Source organism: Petaurus breviceps, unplaced genomic scaffold, assembly GCF_028583685.1.
Source record: "Petaurus breviceps papuanus isolate PSGF00001 unplaced genomic scaffold, PetGlider_PUasm1.0 81, whole genome shotgun sequence".
NCBI classification, from domain to species: domain Eukaryota; kingdom Metazoa; phylum Chordata; class Mammalia; order Diprotodontia; family Petauridae; genus Petaurus; species Petaurus breviceps.
The window spans coordinates 4,249,791-4,266,764 of record NW_027186546.1 but is presented as its reverse complement, the minus strand read 5'-3'; the positions used below and the strand labels follow the sequence as shown (position 1 = coordinate 4,266,764).

Genomic DNA, 16,974 nt, shown 5'->3' with positions numbered 1-16,974 from the left:
CTAACATTGTCTTAATTCATGACTTGCTTTGCCTACATAAAATAGTTTCTAGAAATCTGGCTCATTAAAAAAAAACTGCTGATTATGTCCTATTTTTCTTTAAGGATACAATATTACCAAAATTTCAGACTATATAGTTAGACTATGTATTTTCACATACACTTAGCCTAGTGCCTGGCATATGGAAGGTGTTCAATAAATAGTAGTTGATAGATTGATTGAATAAGATGTCTTAGACTGATATACATAAACTATTGTGTTGTTAAGTTATTTCAGTTATTTCCAACTCCTCATGACCCCATTTGGGGTTTTCCTGGCAAAGATATTGGAGTAGTTTGCCATTTTCTTCTCCATTTCATTTTACAGATGAGGAACTGAGGCAAACAGGGTTAAGTGATTTGCCTAGGGTCATGTAGCTAGTAAGTGTCTGAGGCCAGATTTGAATTCATGAAGATGAGTCTTTCTCACTTCAGGTCTGGAACTCTATCCGCTGTGATGCCTAGCTGCCCCTCAGCTATCACACTTTGGTCGAAAGTGTTAAGAATATCAGTAAAGATTGCTTTATTCAGAAACTTTTATATCTTAAATTATGTAAATGACCACAAACAAAAATGTAAGGGCATAGCAGTAGTAGGGGGGAAATATACTGATATTTCATTGATAGTAGAACCACTACATTTAGAACCTAATCTCTAATACTGGGTTGATTTAGGAGGTAGTGAGCTCCCACTCACAGGAGATCTTCAAGCAAAGTGTGGATGCTCACTTATAAGGTGTTGTAGGGATGATTTTTTGTTCAGATTCAAGTTGGTTGACTAGATAAACTCTGAGTCATCCCCTACCTCTGATATTCTGTGATCTCAGGCTCTCAGTGCTGCATGAGAAAGTAGCAATTGCACTTAGAAAAACAAAGACCAGGAACGGTAGCTAAGAAAAAAGAAAAACAAAAACAAGTTTACCCAAAGGAAACCCCTATGGGAGATGACACAATCTTGAAGGCTTTGAGGGACTGAGTCACAAGGTACATGAAAAAAGAAGATATTAACTGACTGAGGGAGAATAACAATGAACACCATGATCACCCAAAAAGGTACCTGAAAAAAATAACTGACTGGTAACACATTTGCCTATTTCCCCATTCCTACAAAATCTTTCTGAGAATAATCGATGTTCTATTTGTGTATTTAAGGCATCCTTGATGAAAATATGAGAAGGGCTATGGAAGAATTTAGTAAATTATATTCTACAGTGCACATCTCTACAGCAATTGACTAAAAGACACAGAGATACAAGATCCAGTCATTTTTTCTTGTTGGTTGACTAAGAAAACATTCCGTTCAGTAGAGCAGAATGTAGACTTAAAGAAGTTTCTCCAAAAAGATTGTTAATAAAGAATCCTTGGTAGATGAAGAAATAGAACCAATTTTTTTTATGATCACCTGACTATTAATATAAAATGAGACATAAAAGAGAGAGATGAATGCTTATCGAAGATGTCTGCCACTGTCACAGAAGATGTGCAATGAAGAGACCAAATGAAAAGGGTAATCTCCATAGATGATGAAGTCCTCCAATGCTTTTGTACTGATTGTATTAGGTCCTAGAACAGTGGAGTTGCTCCTAAATGAGATTCATAACCACTAAGTCATTATCAATATTCATCAATCATGTAATCTACAAAGGAAAAACAGTGCATAAAGACTACCTTATGTAGACAACAATATTGAAGTTGGATGGAAAGGCCATGACAGTGGTCCGTTATTACATGTATCTTGGCAGACTGATGAAAACGGGCAATGAACTGGACCCAGTATAGAATTGAAAAGAATAGGGGTGGCCAGGTAGCACAGAGAGTAAGAGCACTGGCCCCAGAGTCAGGATAACCTGGGATCGAATCCGGGCTCAGACACTTAACACCCATCCAGAAACACCTGGCCATGTAACCTTGAACAAGTTACTTAACCCCAATTGCTTTAAAAAAAAAAAAAGAATTGAAAATAATAAAGTAGGCTAGATTGCATTTGGGGTTCTTCAATCCCATTTTCCTCTAGCCTCTTTGCCTTAGCTTTATCTCTGACCATCTCTGCCCCTTCCTCCAACAGAAAATTAGACACCATCTGTGGTTTTAAAAACCATCACTGGGGGCGGCCAGGTAGCACAGCGAGTAAGAGCACCGGCTCCAGTGTTGAGAAGACCTGGAGATCGAATCCCGGGCTCAGGCACTCAGCACCACACCCAGAAATAACTGGCCGTGTAACCTTGAGCAAGTTACTTAACCCCTATTGCTTTAAAAAAAAAAAAAAACCATCACTGTATCTTGCCAAGGACTAGGCCAATTCCTGTAGTCTCCTTGCCATTCCCTGGCTGGCATCCCTTTATGTGTTGTCTCCCCCCATTAAAAAGTAAGCTCCTTGAGGCAGGGATTGTCTCGTTCTCTTCTATTTGTATTCCTAGCAGTTAACATGAGCAATGTCATTAGTAAGTGCTTAATTGTAAATACTCTATCTAGCTATCATATATATCAAAATTATTCTAGTGATTCCATATAGTGGGGCAGAAGCTATATAGTTGAATTAGAGCACTTCCCATGGATCTTAGCCATCACAAGTGAGAGATATGTGCTGGCTCTTTGACAATGAGCATGTGTGATCAGATTCTCCTGGTTAGTCCCTTGATGATTCATGACTGAACCACAGGAAGACCTTTCCCCTCAGTAGGCAAGGTAACATTTGAAGAGACATGTTCCTTCCTCTTTTGAGGATACGTCTTTGTGGGGACACAGTCAACACCTGCTCTTCCTCATACATCTAACAGAGTTAGGGAGAGGGAAGGATTTCTCTCTCCCTGCCCAAAAGTGGCTATGGTAAATATATCCATATGGCAGTCAGTGTGCTTACATAAGGTGAGCCCAAGACACTCTAGTCTGAGCAATCTCAAGTCTTTGGCTCCCTTTTCTATTTTGAGCACAAGTGACCAAACAATGAGTCTGAGTTGGATATTTGTGCCACCTTATGAACTGAAGTCATCTGGAATTGTTGAGCCAATTGATAATTGCTCAGAAGGAGTTCCCCTCTATAACTAATAAATTTGAGCATTTTTACTGACCAGAAGATATGAACATTGATTTGCTATTCAGATTGAAGTGAAAATTAAATTAACTTAACAACTACACATTTCCCAGTAGTCTTTAGATTCTTGGAGATTATAATAGGAGAGATGGGTTAATTTTTACTTTTTAAGTATTCATAAATGCATGTCTATGAGTTTTAAGCATTGTTTGTATTTAAGCATTTCTTTCATAGTAGAGGAAATAAATAGCTATCTTATACATAATATTTATATCTTTATACATTAACTTGTCTAGAAGAGATCCTCCTAATGCCTTTTGGGTAGATTCTAAACATGATGTTTAAGAGATTTTCCCCAGAGTTCCACTTGGGGGTCAGGGTGAATGATGAAGCAACAGTATTTATCAAAGTGCTTATTATATGTCAAATACCGGGCTGGTGTTGGTCATACAAGTGCAAAGAATGAAATAATCCCCTATTTTCAATGATCTTACATTATAATGGCAAGCCAGAGAAAGAGAAAAAAAAAACCCTATGTACCTATTTTTGAGGTCAGACTGCCCTAGAATGAAATCCAGTCAATATGAGTCCAGAAATGGTCCCTTGTGGGATAAAGCATCCCCCTCCATGCTGTGAGTGGCACTAATAGCATTGATAATGTCAATTTATAATGTACTTTATGATTTACAATGTGCTTTACATACATTATCTCATTTGATCATTACAGTAATCCTGTGGTAGGTAGTGCAAAAATTGTTGTCTCTTTTACAGAGGAGGAAATCAAAGCTCAAAAAATTTAATTTGCCCAGGGTAGCCTAGCCTGTCAGTGGCTGATCTGTCAGTCAGTAAACATTTAATAAGTACCTGCTATGTACCAGGTACTGTCCAAAGTAATGAGGACATAAAGAAAGGTGGAAGGCAGGCCCTGCCCTTAAGGAGTTCACAGTCTAATGAGGAAGACAACATGTGAACAACTATGCAAAGATATATACACATAAAGGGAAAATAATCAACAGATGGAAGGTACTAGCATTTAGGGAAATCAGGAAAGGCTTCTTGTAAAAGAAGAGGCTTTAGCTGGGACTTGAAGGAAGCCAGGAGGTGAAGATAAGGAAGGAGGGTTGTTACTGCTATTAAGTCATTTCAGTTGTGGCTGACTCTTTGTGACCCCATTCGGGGTTTTCTCAGCAAAGACACAAGTGGTTTGCCATTTCTTTCTCCAGCCCATTTTTACAGATGAGGAACCTGAGGTAAACAGGGTTAGTGACTTGCCCAGGGTCATACACTTAGTAAAGTATATGAGGTAAGATTTGAACTCAAGTCCTTCTGACTCCAGGGCCAGGGCTCTATCCACTGTGATACCTAGCTGCCTCTGACATGGATTTAGCCAATGGTAATACCCAGAGTCGAAAAATGTGCTCTCTTGTGAGAGAAATAGCAAAGAAACAAGTGTCTCTAGTTCTCAGTGTACCTGTATAAGGTATAACAAGACTGTAAAGTTAGGAGGAAGGCAGGTTATGAAGGGTTTGGAATGCCAAAAAAGGATTTTTTATTTGACCCTAGAAGTAACAAAGAGCTACTACAGTTTGAATAGGAACCAGCAGGGAGACCGGCACTTTTAGGAATATAACTTTTGGCAGCTCCGTGGAAGGCAGACTACCGTGGCAGAGACTTGTGGCAATGAGACCAGTCAGAAGGCTATGGCAATAGCACAGGCATGGCATTATGTAGACTAACGGGGAAATTGGGAAGAGTTTAGGGGAAAAGATAATGAGCAAAATGTCCAAAGGATTATTGGACTTCAGATTAGTATTTAGGCACCTCTTACCTCCGAAGCCACTGCTGTAGTCTTTGACTTTCTTGTTTTCACATAGTGCATTTTTAATAGATGTTTATTCAATAAGTGAAAAAGTAGACAAAAAGTATAAGCAAAGGGTTAGAAATGGAATTTTGGTTTGTGATAACCAAACTTCACATATGCTGAAGCAAACAAACAAAATTCTCAAAACTCATATTTTTGTTTTTTTAATTAGCACTGTAAGATTGCCACTTGGTAGTTGGAGCTGGTTACACAGTAATGTTGTATCTAATATGATTTTTTTTCCAGTGCCTAGTACAGTCTCTGGCACCTAGGAGTCATTTACAACTTGATACTTAATTGGTTGGTTGATACCTATCAGGGTCCATATAGAAGTTAGAAGATTTGAAGAAGATTTTACATGGAAAGACAAGGTAAACAAAGGTCTCTCTTGGTTCCACCTATAATAGTGACTGCTGTCTGAATTCAGAGAAATTATATACCATACCTACTTAGCCAGAGATAACAGCAAGAATTTGGCCAAATGGAGCAGCCAGGTAGCACAGCGAGTTAAGAGCACCAGCCCCAGTGTCGGGATGACCTGGGGATCAAATATGGGCTCAGACACTTAGCACCCACCCAGAAACACCTGGCCGTGTAACCTTGAGCAAGTTACTTAACCCCGATTACTTTAAATAAAAAAAAAGAATTTGGTCAAATAAACCTCTTTATCTTTTTTCTTTTTATTAAAAAGATTATATAATGTTTTCAACATTCACTTTTATAAAATATTGAGTTCTAAATTTTTCTCCTCTTCCTCCCTTCTCCTCTCCCCAAGATGGCATGCAATCTGATACAGGCTATACATGTACAATCATATTAAACATATTTCCACATTAGTCATGTTGTAAAAGACGACTCAGAACAAAAGAGGAAGACCACAAGAGAGAAAATAGTACACTTCAATCTGCATTCAGACTCCATAGTTGTTCTCTGGATGTGGATGGCATTTTCCATCATGCGTCTTTTGGAATTGTCTAGATTCTTGCATTGCTCAGAAGAGCTAAATCTATCAAAGTTGATCATCACACAAAGTTGCTATTATTGTGTATGATGTTCTCCAGGTTATACTATAATATCACTTCATGTAAGTCTTTCCAATAAACCGCTTTATCTTTAACTGCCTGGAGTAAAAGGACTAGAAGCCTAACTGGGTTTCTTGAAGCTTCCATTAGGAAGGAACCAGTGTTGATGGAAGGTTTTCCTAGAGCTGCCAATTTTGTAGGGTCTTTACTGGACCTATCGCCTGCTGCTGGAAATAGTAGCTTAACTCCATTCATTAAAAGGTCTTTTTTGTTACCACATTACACTTCTCCCCATGCTGGTGAGGGTAAACTGTTCTCATCATTCAAACCCAGTTTCTCTGTGAAGGGACTGTATCAGTAATCTAAGGAAGTGAGGTCCCTGATTTAGGAAGTGAAAGGAGGGTAAAAGGAGAGGATTCTTTTTTTTAACAAAACTTCATTCCCATTCTCATCTTCAATTTAATCTCATAAAGGCCCTGATTATGGGGCAGCTAGGTGGCACAGTGAATAGAGCACCGATCCTGGAATCAGGAGGACCTGAGTTCAAATTTGAACTGAGACACTTAACACTTACTAGCCATGTGACCTTGAGCAAGTCACTTAACCCCAATTGCCCTGCCTTCCCCCCTCCAAAAAGCAAAAAGATAAAAATAAAATTAAAAAAAAATAAAGGCCCTGATTATTTTATTTCATTCAGGCATCTGTCAACATCTGTTAATTTGTATCATTTTCCCATGTCATTAAATTACTTAGTGAAAAGAGCTCATGATGCATATACCTTTTAAAGCATTCAAATGACATTACATATTCTACACCAATTGGAATATATAAAATGAAAAAGTGCAGCTTGGGGCAATAAAGAGAATTTTAAAATGACAATAGCATTTGTTCTTTTCTAATATGAAGTACTAATTAAGTTGTTACTTATATTTTAGGATGGGTTTTTAAAAATCACTTAAATATCTAGTAAGTGCCTATTGATGCAAAAAACTGAAAACAATTGGCTCCTGCTGTCAAGGAACTTGCCTTCTACTGCAGTAATATTTTTTATTATTTCTTTCTCTTTAAAATGAAAATTTATTATTTTTAAATATAAAATTAAATGACTAGTAGCTTCTTTTCAAACTGTCTCTTCAGAATCCTATCACTGAGTTGTCCTCTGAACTAGAAAATCTCAACCACACAAGATAATTTTTCTATAGTTATGTGTTACTGATAGTGAATGCAAAAGATTTTTAAATACATTTTCTATTTTCTCATAATATTTTTTTCTTTTTAAGAAGATTTTATTTTATAACTTTCATTTTTGCATCATCCACCTTTCCCAATACATTCTTCCCATTGACCCCTCAAGAAAAGCATTATATAGTTCAACAAAAATCTATGCATAAGGCAAGTCTAACATTATCTTCATGTTGTGTACCTATTATCCTTCCTTCTGAAAATGCCTTATTATATCTCTTTGGGGGGGGGAGCAAACTTAATTACTATCATTTCCCAGCATCCAGTTTCACTTGTTTTATGGTTGTTCTTTCCATTTACATTGCTGTAGTTATTGCATATATTGCTTTTTCCTGGTTGTGTATTTTTCACTTTTCATCAGTGCATATAAATCTTCCTGTGCTTCTTTATATTCATCATTTCTTACAGGATAGTTATATCCCATTTTTTCCATCTACCACTGAAGAGGTTACCCACTAAGAGGGTTAGGGTTGCTCTGAACAGACCCCAAAATACCAACGCACAGGGTCCTGCCGAATGAATTTGACTCAAGTCTTCTCAGCCAAAGAAAAGTAAAATTTATTAAAAGTTCATTTGCATTAGACACAGACTAAGTCTGTGCTAGGTCATTCTATGGCACTCTCAAGCCACATGGTATGAGATGGGGTCTTATATACAGAAGGTTGTGGGAGGATTCTAGGGGTGGTCTAAAGGAGGAGTTTGGGAAGGGTCTTCAGGAGGAGTTAATGAGGTCAATGAGTGATTAAGGGTGGGAGGTAGCTGGAGGCTACAGACAAGGTGATAGGTTCAAGGGTGGGAAGTAGATGAACAATGGAGGGTTAGGCTAGTAACTAGGCTAGTAGTTAGCAGTTAGTAACTAGGCTAGAGGTCTGGGCCCAGCCACAATGTAAGGCTTATTGCCTCATGCAAATGCCTCTTCAGATGAGACAATTTAATCAAGTGTCTAAGGGAGATTCCCAGAGCCTGTACCTCAAGGACTCAAGGAGAGCTTGAGGGGGCTCCCAGAGCCCATACCTCATTACCACAACTTGTTTAGCCATCCCCTAAATGATGAAATGCCAAAAGGTTTAAAGGAAGTTGTTCTATGCTACAATATTGGCATTACTTTACATTATGGTTTTCTATTTATGTCATCAGTACAAAGCTGGTGTATTTTTATATCACATAAAAAAAATAAAAGCAGAAAATAGAGAGCCCATAAGCAGGAAGGCTGACATCTTTTTAATTTGGGAATTCAAAAGACACTATTCCTCTCAGACAAACTTCTGCACTTTTTAGGTTCATAAGACAATGCACCTAAAGAAGGTAGCTTGGGCTACAAAATAAACATATTCTAATTCCCACCCCTCTGGAACGTGGTCAAGTAATTGCTTAATAAAATTTTGATGGAAATGATAAGATTCATAAGTCAAGAGAAACAGTTGAGGTGAAGCAGTATGTGATGTAATCAGAAAAACAGGAACTGAGTCCATTGCTTTTTTAAATCAAACTAGGCACTTGAGTTTAAAATAAACACTCCAAGGAGAAAATCAAGGCACTTTATGGGACTTGGCTTCTCCGGGGAAAAACTGGGCTAGAGCTCTTTAGCCCCAAAGCATTTGCATTCCCGAATCTTTACAAAAAGATCTGCAGACAGATAATCTACTCATTGAAACTATGAGTCACACTTCACTGACAGTAAGGAAAGTACAGTATATGGCTATATACCTCTATCTTTGGGAATTGGGATGAGTTCACAATCATAGATCTAGAAATAGAAAGTGAAAAAAGAAAAGATTTCTATTTTCATACGTTTAAGTGTTGGATTTTGAAGTTATAAGCCCAAGGGCACTTATAGCAACCGGTAGCTGTTTGCTTTTAGGGTGGGGTTGCTGATTTAACGTTCAGTATAGATCTTCATGACACAAATTAATCCATGGTCTGTTAGCCATCTCATTATACAATCCTAGGAAAACATCAGGAATTTCATCATTATACATAAATATGTATTGAGTGAGCTCTGGGTTCCTAGTACTCTAAAATACATATGAGGAAAATCTAGAGTAGAAGTAAAACCCTTCCTTCTAAGTCACTGTGCCTTAGATTGTCTGTTAGCCAAATAAGAATAACAAATTTATACAGCCCTTGTTACATGATTAAGACTATGTATCTTCCCAGAGGACTTTGAACTTTCCAGGAGAATTATTTCAAAGCTGTAAACTGCTACAAAGTTACTTAAAGATTACCAAAGAGAAGGGTTTTGAAGTGTACTATTTCCATATTTTTGCATATGGATATTGGTGGACTCCAGATATGTGGTATCTTTTGGAAAATGCAGGTTCTAATAGGTTAACTCCTGTAAAAGTCTTCTCAGTGTAAAAAAAAAAAAAAGGGTGGCTAGGTGGCACAGTGAATAGAGCACCAGCCCTGGAGTCAGGAGGACCTGAGTTCAAATCTGGCCTCAGACACTTAACACAAAAACTAGCCATGTGGTCTTGGCCAAGTCACTTAACCCCAATTGCCCTCCAAAAAAGAAAAAAAATAGTTACTATTTGGGGCAGCCAGGTGGCTCAGTGTCGGGATGACCTGGGGATCAAATCTGGGCTCAGATACTTAGCACCACACCCAGAAATAACTGGCCGTGTAACCTTGAGCAAGTTACTTAACCCCGATTGCTTAAAAAAAAAAATGTATTGACTTTCATATCCTCAAAAGGTTGGGAACAAGAGAAGTCATATTTCCAGGTGGGACTGCTGTCATTTCTGTGAACCCTCTCATTCCTACAGGTTGATGAAAAGAAACTTCCTATTAAAAACTACTGACCCAGAAAACAAGTTGAAGAGAAATAAACTAGGAATCACTGAATCCTTGAAAAACTATAACCAAAGAAAAAGCATGGATATTGTGTTTTGAGAAATGATTAGCAGAAAATAGCCCAAGTCTATTAGAATAAGGGAAAATATGAAAATGGAAAGATTGTACCCCTTACCTCCTGAAAGAAACCCAATGATGAAAACTCCCAGGGATATAATAGCCAAAAATGCATAGCATTTAAGTAAATTAAAAGTATTACAAGAAGCCAAAACTAAGAAGAATTCAAGTACAAAGGAATTACAGACATAAGATTGGTAGCTACCACCAAAAGAAGAGATCTTGAATGTAATATTTCAAAAGGCAAAAGAAAAAACTTCCTAGCAAAATGAAGACTAATTTTATAGGAAAAAAAAAATGGAACTTAAATACAATAGAGGATCTTTGAAGACTCCTGATGAAAAAACTAGAACTAAGCAGAAACTTTGAAATGCAAGCACAGGAGTCAGGAGAAACCTAGAAATTAAATTATATTTGAGCAATTGGAAAAGGCTGTATGAGAATGAAGTGATTATATTTTAATTGGTAGAGAAGTGTATCCTTGTCAAGCTCAAATTTCTCCAAGAGTCACAGGGGAAGCTAGGTAAGACAAACAGATGATATGATTACTGGTTTTGTTCTGTTTCAATGGTCTTCAGAGATAATATTAAAGGGAGAGGGAAAAGATTACACTAAGGAAGAAGAGAACAATAAATGAGCAAAATGTCTCATATAACTGAGTAACATTATAAGAAGAGTAGACAAATATGGAGGAATGGGGGTGGGCATCCCATGATCATTTCTCTCATCTGAACTAGACAAAGGAGGGTTAAACAAATGCACCCACATAAACATACAAAAAGTTTAATAAATATATTAAACTTAGAGAAACATGTAAGGACAGTGAATAGTGAGGTATGAGAGAGGATAGCATTGGAAAGGAAATAGTCACAAGCAAAACAAAGGAATAAAAAGGAAAAAGCACAGTAGGATAGGTTGGAGGTAAATATACAATTAATAATAACTGCAAACATGAATGTGAAAAACTCATAAACAAAAAAAAGAGAAGAATGGATTATAAAGTAGAATCCAGGAAACACACTTGAAACATAAATATTCATACAGAATCAAAAAGATGGGCTGTGATAGTATTTATTATGCTTCAGGAAAACTCAGAAAAGCAGGTAACAATCATAATCTCAGACAAGCACTAGTAGAAATAGATATGGTTAAAGGCAATAAACAGGTAAACTAAATTATGCTTAAAGCCAAAATAGACAATAAAATTATATCAAAACTTTACATGTGCACCAAATTGCATAGCTTTCCACATTAGAAAATAATTCAACAGAAAAACAATATTTGGGGACTTCAATGGACATGCTTTCAGACCTAGAAAATCTAATAAAAATGTAAACAAGAAAGAAGTTAAAGACCTGAACAGAATTATAGAAGTGAAGATGATAGATCTCTGGTGATAGGTAGGTAGATAGATGGGTTATGGATAGATATGTGGGGGGGGGGGATGTAGGGGGAGAGAATGTGTCTCAGCTGTACATAGCACATTTATAATTGACCATGTACCAGAGCATAAATATATCCTAAACAAATGTAGAAAAGTACAAATATTTAAAAAGATCCTTTATCAATTACAACACAATAGTCAATATTATGCCTTTGAAGAGAGGATTCAAACTTAGTGACTAAATAATTTAAAACTAAAAAATTGGTGGATCATCAAAGAACAAATCATAGTAAGAAAATTCATCAAAGAAAATGAGACAACATATCAAAAAAATTTTAGGATGTATTCAAAGCAGTCCTTAGAGGAAAATTCGAGTCTCTAACCTCTTCCATCAACAAAAGAGAAAAGTCACTGAATTGATCATAGAACTAAAAACAACAACAAAACTTTAAAAAGCAATCCCCACTAAACATTGTGGAATCTTACTGAGCACCTCCCCCACTACCTATTTAGACTTCATGTTACAAGATGACATTAAGACAGTATTTCAGTCTAATTTCCTTGGTTCATCTTGAGTGAGGAATATTTCTCAGTCTTTCTTTAATTATCGATTCTGAAACAATGCCCTGAACTAAATCTCTTTTTGTCTTTTAAAAGGCCCTGCCATTTTATTTGAGGAAACTAGGTGAAAGTTCAGGGAGGAACTTTGTTCTCCAAGAAGATAAGTGTGGTGACTGGACAAAGGCCTTTATTGATCCACTTAAGAACATGCCAAAAGATTGGAGTAATGATCAGACTATGGGAAAGAAGGGGTATGTGTATCTATATGTATATACATGTATGTATGTGTGTATATATACACATATATGTATAAGTTATTGGAAATATCTTGAATTCACTTTTGACAAAATGGAAAGAAGTATCTTTACAAATAATGAGTGATAAAGGATAGAATGGTTTTAGGAAAAATTACTCTCTAAGGCAGGAGTGCTTAACCCTAGGTCTAGGAATCTTTTTGTAACTTTGACAACTGTATTTCAATATTATTTCCTTTGTAATGTTAATTTTATTTTGTGCATTTAAAAGCATTACTCCAAACAGTTGTCCATAGCTTCAATAGACTATTACTTAAATTCAATCCTTGCTGTGTCTTGACTGTGAAATTTTGTCTATTGTTTAAGAATATTATATATTGCAACTCCATCCAAAATAGTGGCTTATGTTAGAAATTTTCAAAGACATGGGGTAATTAAACCATCTTTTGTAACTTTCTCTAAGAAGAAATGTTTAGAATTAGCTTAATTTAAATTAATAACACAAAATACAGAAATTCCTCTGCAACATCAAATTAGAAATTCTGAAAATCAAAGAAGAAATGAACAACTCTGAATGCAAGCACACACACATACACACAGAATTGATAAATAAAAAAAATCCGTTTAAAAAAAGTTAACTAATCTGATATTTAAAAAATAGAGCAAGAAAAAAAACAAATGGTATCAAAAGTAGGAAAAGAATTTGCAACAAGGTGTAGAATATTAGAAACTATTTGCCCAGATTTATTACAACAAAACTGGTAAATGAAATGGATGAATATTTATAAAAATATAAAATATCCACATTAATGGAACAAGAAATAGAAAACTCAGCTTCAGAAAAAGAAATTGAACAAGCCATAAATGAATTCCTAAAAGAAAAAATAAGGCCAAATATTCTATTAAATATTAAAGAACAATTAATTCCAATATTAACTGTTTACAGAAATATCAATGCAGTCTGCTATATTTAAAAGATTATAAAGAATGAGGTTAGATTTACATCATCAATGCAGGAATACAGGGTTGGTTCAGTATAAGGGAAACTATAAACATAGACTATATTAAAAACAAAAATTGCAATTACCATATGATTATATCAACAGATACTGAAAAAGCTTTTGACAATTTTGTCAAAATACACCATAAAGTGTAGGAGTAAATGGAATTTTCCTTGATGTGGTAAATAGCATCCAATGCAAACCATATTATTTGAAATAGAGAAAGGTTAGAGCCCAATAGAAACTAATACCCTTCTTGCCTCCAAATTGGTCATCCTATATCAACAGACATTCCAGAACCTTGACCAGAGGATATTTCATCTTCTATGTGTTTGTAGCATCTAGGGCAGGCCTTCTAGTAACTGGCTATGTTCCTTTCCATCTTTTTCTTGTCTTTCTCATGTTTTAGCCAGAAAAATCTTCCTTCTAGGCAAGAGAATAAAATGTCCTCGGAATAATATTGTCTAAATATGGAAAGAATCAGGACAAAAAATACTATCCACCTCCAGAGAGAGAAATGATGACTTTTACTATCTACCTCCAGAGAGACAACTGATAACTTCTGAGTGCAGATTGAAGTATAATTTTTTTCACTTTTAAAATTTTTTCTTGCTTTTTTTTTGCAACATGACTGGTATGGAAATATGTTTTGCATGATAGTACATGTATAATTGATATAATATTGCTTTCTTTTTCAATGGGTAGGGGAAGAACTGGAAGAAGGGAGAGAATTTGGAACTCAAAATTTTTAAATAATGAATTGGAGGGGGGGGGGTAGAGAAGAACAGTAGTGTCTATTTTGTGCCACCTTTCCCCTAGCCCAGTTTTACTATTTGAATGACAACTTGTCCCACATGCATATGCCTGTGTTGCAATGGATCAATTTCTAATAAGAGTATATCTCACCCACCACAGATCCCCTCACATCATCTTTAGTCCTTCTCTACAATGTGTTTCAACTTATTTAGGAAGTCATGACCAAAATAAAGAATTTAGTAAGTAATTTCTAAGTACTCCTTTTTCAGTGACCATTCTTGGAATCTGAAAAGGTCATACCCTTTCAGACAGCTCACAAAATAGAAATAGTTTCATTGTCCTTCCTGAATACTTTCCCCAGCACTCTGTCTTCACAAAGAGTTTGTAGCCAAGGGTTTTCACTGGTACCCTCTTCATAGTTCTTTGATATTAATATCAACATAATCAACAATCTCTGATGAGAATCTAGATGTACTATTAAGTAGCAGATCCAAGATAACTGAATAGCTGGTTATAAAACAGGTCTAGAAGACTGAAGAAGAAATATACCGTCTATCTCCTGCCAGAGAGGGCATAGATTCAAAATGCAGAATAAGACATACATTATTGGACATGGTACATGGATGAACTTGTTTTGATAAAATTATGCGTATTTGTTATAATGGGATTTTTTTGTTTGCAAAGTGTCCAATAGGGAAAAGGAATAGTAGGAGTAAGAAATAATGCAGAAAGAAAAAAAAAAGGAAGGAAGGGAAGAGAGAAAGAATATATAAATGGATGACCATGGTGGCTACTTTGCCTTCATATACAATTCAATCAATCAACCAAAAAGCATCTATTTCATCCTACTATATACCAGTCACTGTACTAAGCATTGGAGATAAAAACAAAAAGCAATTACATAACTGTTTCTAGAATTAAGCTTTCCTAGTTTGCTAACAATTTGTAGTGAATGGAAAGCTGTTAATAATGGCAGCCTATACTCTCAAGATATAATTTTTCCATTAAATGATGATGTAGATAACCTTGACACAAGATCTTTAATTTTTATTTAATTCAACAAATTATTATGAAGCACCAGTTCAAGGCACTGTGTTAAGTAATACTAATACCAACATTAGGGGTAGGAACATACCTGTGTTTAGCTGAGGGAGAATAGAAGAGTGATCATGGGAGGGAAGTTGAATACATGGAAGTATTTGGAAGTTGAGAGAATACCAGAAAATAAGTTAAACTCCCCTATAATGAAAGAAGGAGTTGGGATGGAAAGGAAAATGACTTGAGAAGAGAGGGAGAATGCCCTGGGGGTTAGTAGGTAAGAGCCAACATTTAGATTGCACTGGACAATGGAATTAGAGGGAGAGCCTTGAAATGATAATTGAGAGCAAGGAGTATTTCAATTCCCTCTCCAGTACTGAGTTGGGTGTTATGAGAGAAGGTGCAACCCAAAACTGCATATCCTTTGATCCAACAACACCACTACTTGCTCTGTATCCCAAAGAGATTATAAACAAGGGAAAAGGACCCCCATGTATAAAAATATTTATAGCAACTCTTTTTGTGGTGGCAAAGAATTGGAAATTGAGGGGATGCCCATCAATTGGGGAATGGCTGAACAAGTTGTGGTATATGAATGTAATGGAATACTGTTGTTCCATAAGAAATGGTGAGCAGCTTTCTCTTCAGTTGTCTTCAAGGTGCTTGGTTCTTCTTCGGAAGCTACGGCCACGTTGGGGTGAACCCTCACTTCAGCAGGTGACTAGCACCACTACAAACAAGCCTCTCCTCATCTGTCCACTGAAATGGCCGTCTCTGAGCTTGCCTGCATATACTCTGCCCTCATCCTTCACGACAATGAGGTTACTGTCACGGGAGATAAAATCAATGCCCTCATTAAAGCAGCAGGTGTAAATGTCTGTATCAGCAATGCCATATTCACAATGCCTATAGAGATTACAAATATGCTGATATAATTATCCATCACAAAATACATCAGGTTTGCCATTTGGGGAAATAAACTAGAAAATTTATTAAGATACCAAAAGACTGAGTCCCAAAACCAGAAAGTGAAAGCCATCAGAGTAGTTATGACATTGGCACAGGTAGATAAAGTAGAAAGTACCCACATTTTTAAGCCTTTAAAACAGAACAGGCTACCTCAGGCAAAGGTCCTCCTCTCCCCACTCACAGCAACCACCCAGCGTCCTGGAAGAGCGCTCCCAGCAGCTCCGGCCCCTGGCAGTCCTCAGCAGGAGTCCTAACTCAAAAAAAAAAAAAAAGGCAACCGCCGCCAACTGCCAACCACAGGACCGTTAGCTCGGCTTTTCGCTTTCTCTTGCTCTGCTATGTCAGCACGTCCATGGGGCATGGGAGATCTTTAAATCCCATAACCCTTACAATGTTGAACCATTCTGGCCTGGATCATTTGCCAACTCCCTGTCCGATGTCAACATTGCAAGTCTCATCTGCAATGTAGGAGTTGGTGGACCTGCCCCAGAGCTGGTGGTGCTGCCCCTGCTGGAGGGGCTGTTCCTGCTAGCACAGCTGCCCCAGCTGAGGAGAAGAAGAAAGAGGAAGCAAAAAAAGAAGAATCTGAGGAGTCCGATGATGACATGGGCTTTGGTCTGTTCGACTAAATGTTTTTTGTAACATTAAATAAAAAGCTTAACTCAAAAAAAAAAAAAAGAAATAGTGAGCAGGTGGTCTTCAGAAAACCCTGGAAAGATTTGCATGAAGTGATGCTGAGTGAAATGAACAGAATGAGAAAAACATTGTGCACAGTAACAGCAATATTGTGCAATGAACAACTTTGATAGACTTAGCTCTTCTCAGCAATGCAATGATTTCACTATGGAAAATGCTATCCACAACAAAAGAAAGAACTATGCAGTCTGAACGCAGATTAAAGCATACTG

General features: G+C 36.7%; 1 long non-coding RNA gene across 1 annotated transcript; it reads left to right on the top strand.

Annotated features, from left to right (window-relative positions):
• Positions 1 to 16,456: 16,456 nt before the first annotated feature.
• On the top strand, positions 16,457 to 16,748 carry LOC138176076 (uncharacterized). The gene is made up of 2 exons (XR_011172156.1): positions 16,457 to 16,561; positions 16,618 to 16,748. It is a non-coding gene; the product is annotated as an uncharacterized lncRNA (long non-coding RNA).
• The last annotated feature ends 226 nt before the right edge of the window (positions 16,749 to 16,974 follow it).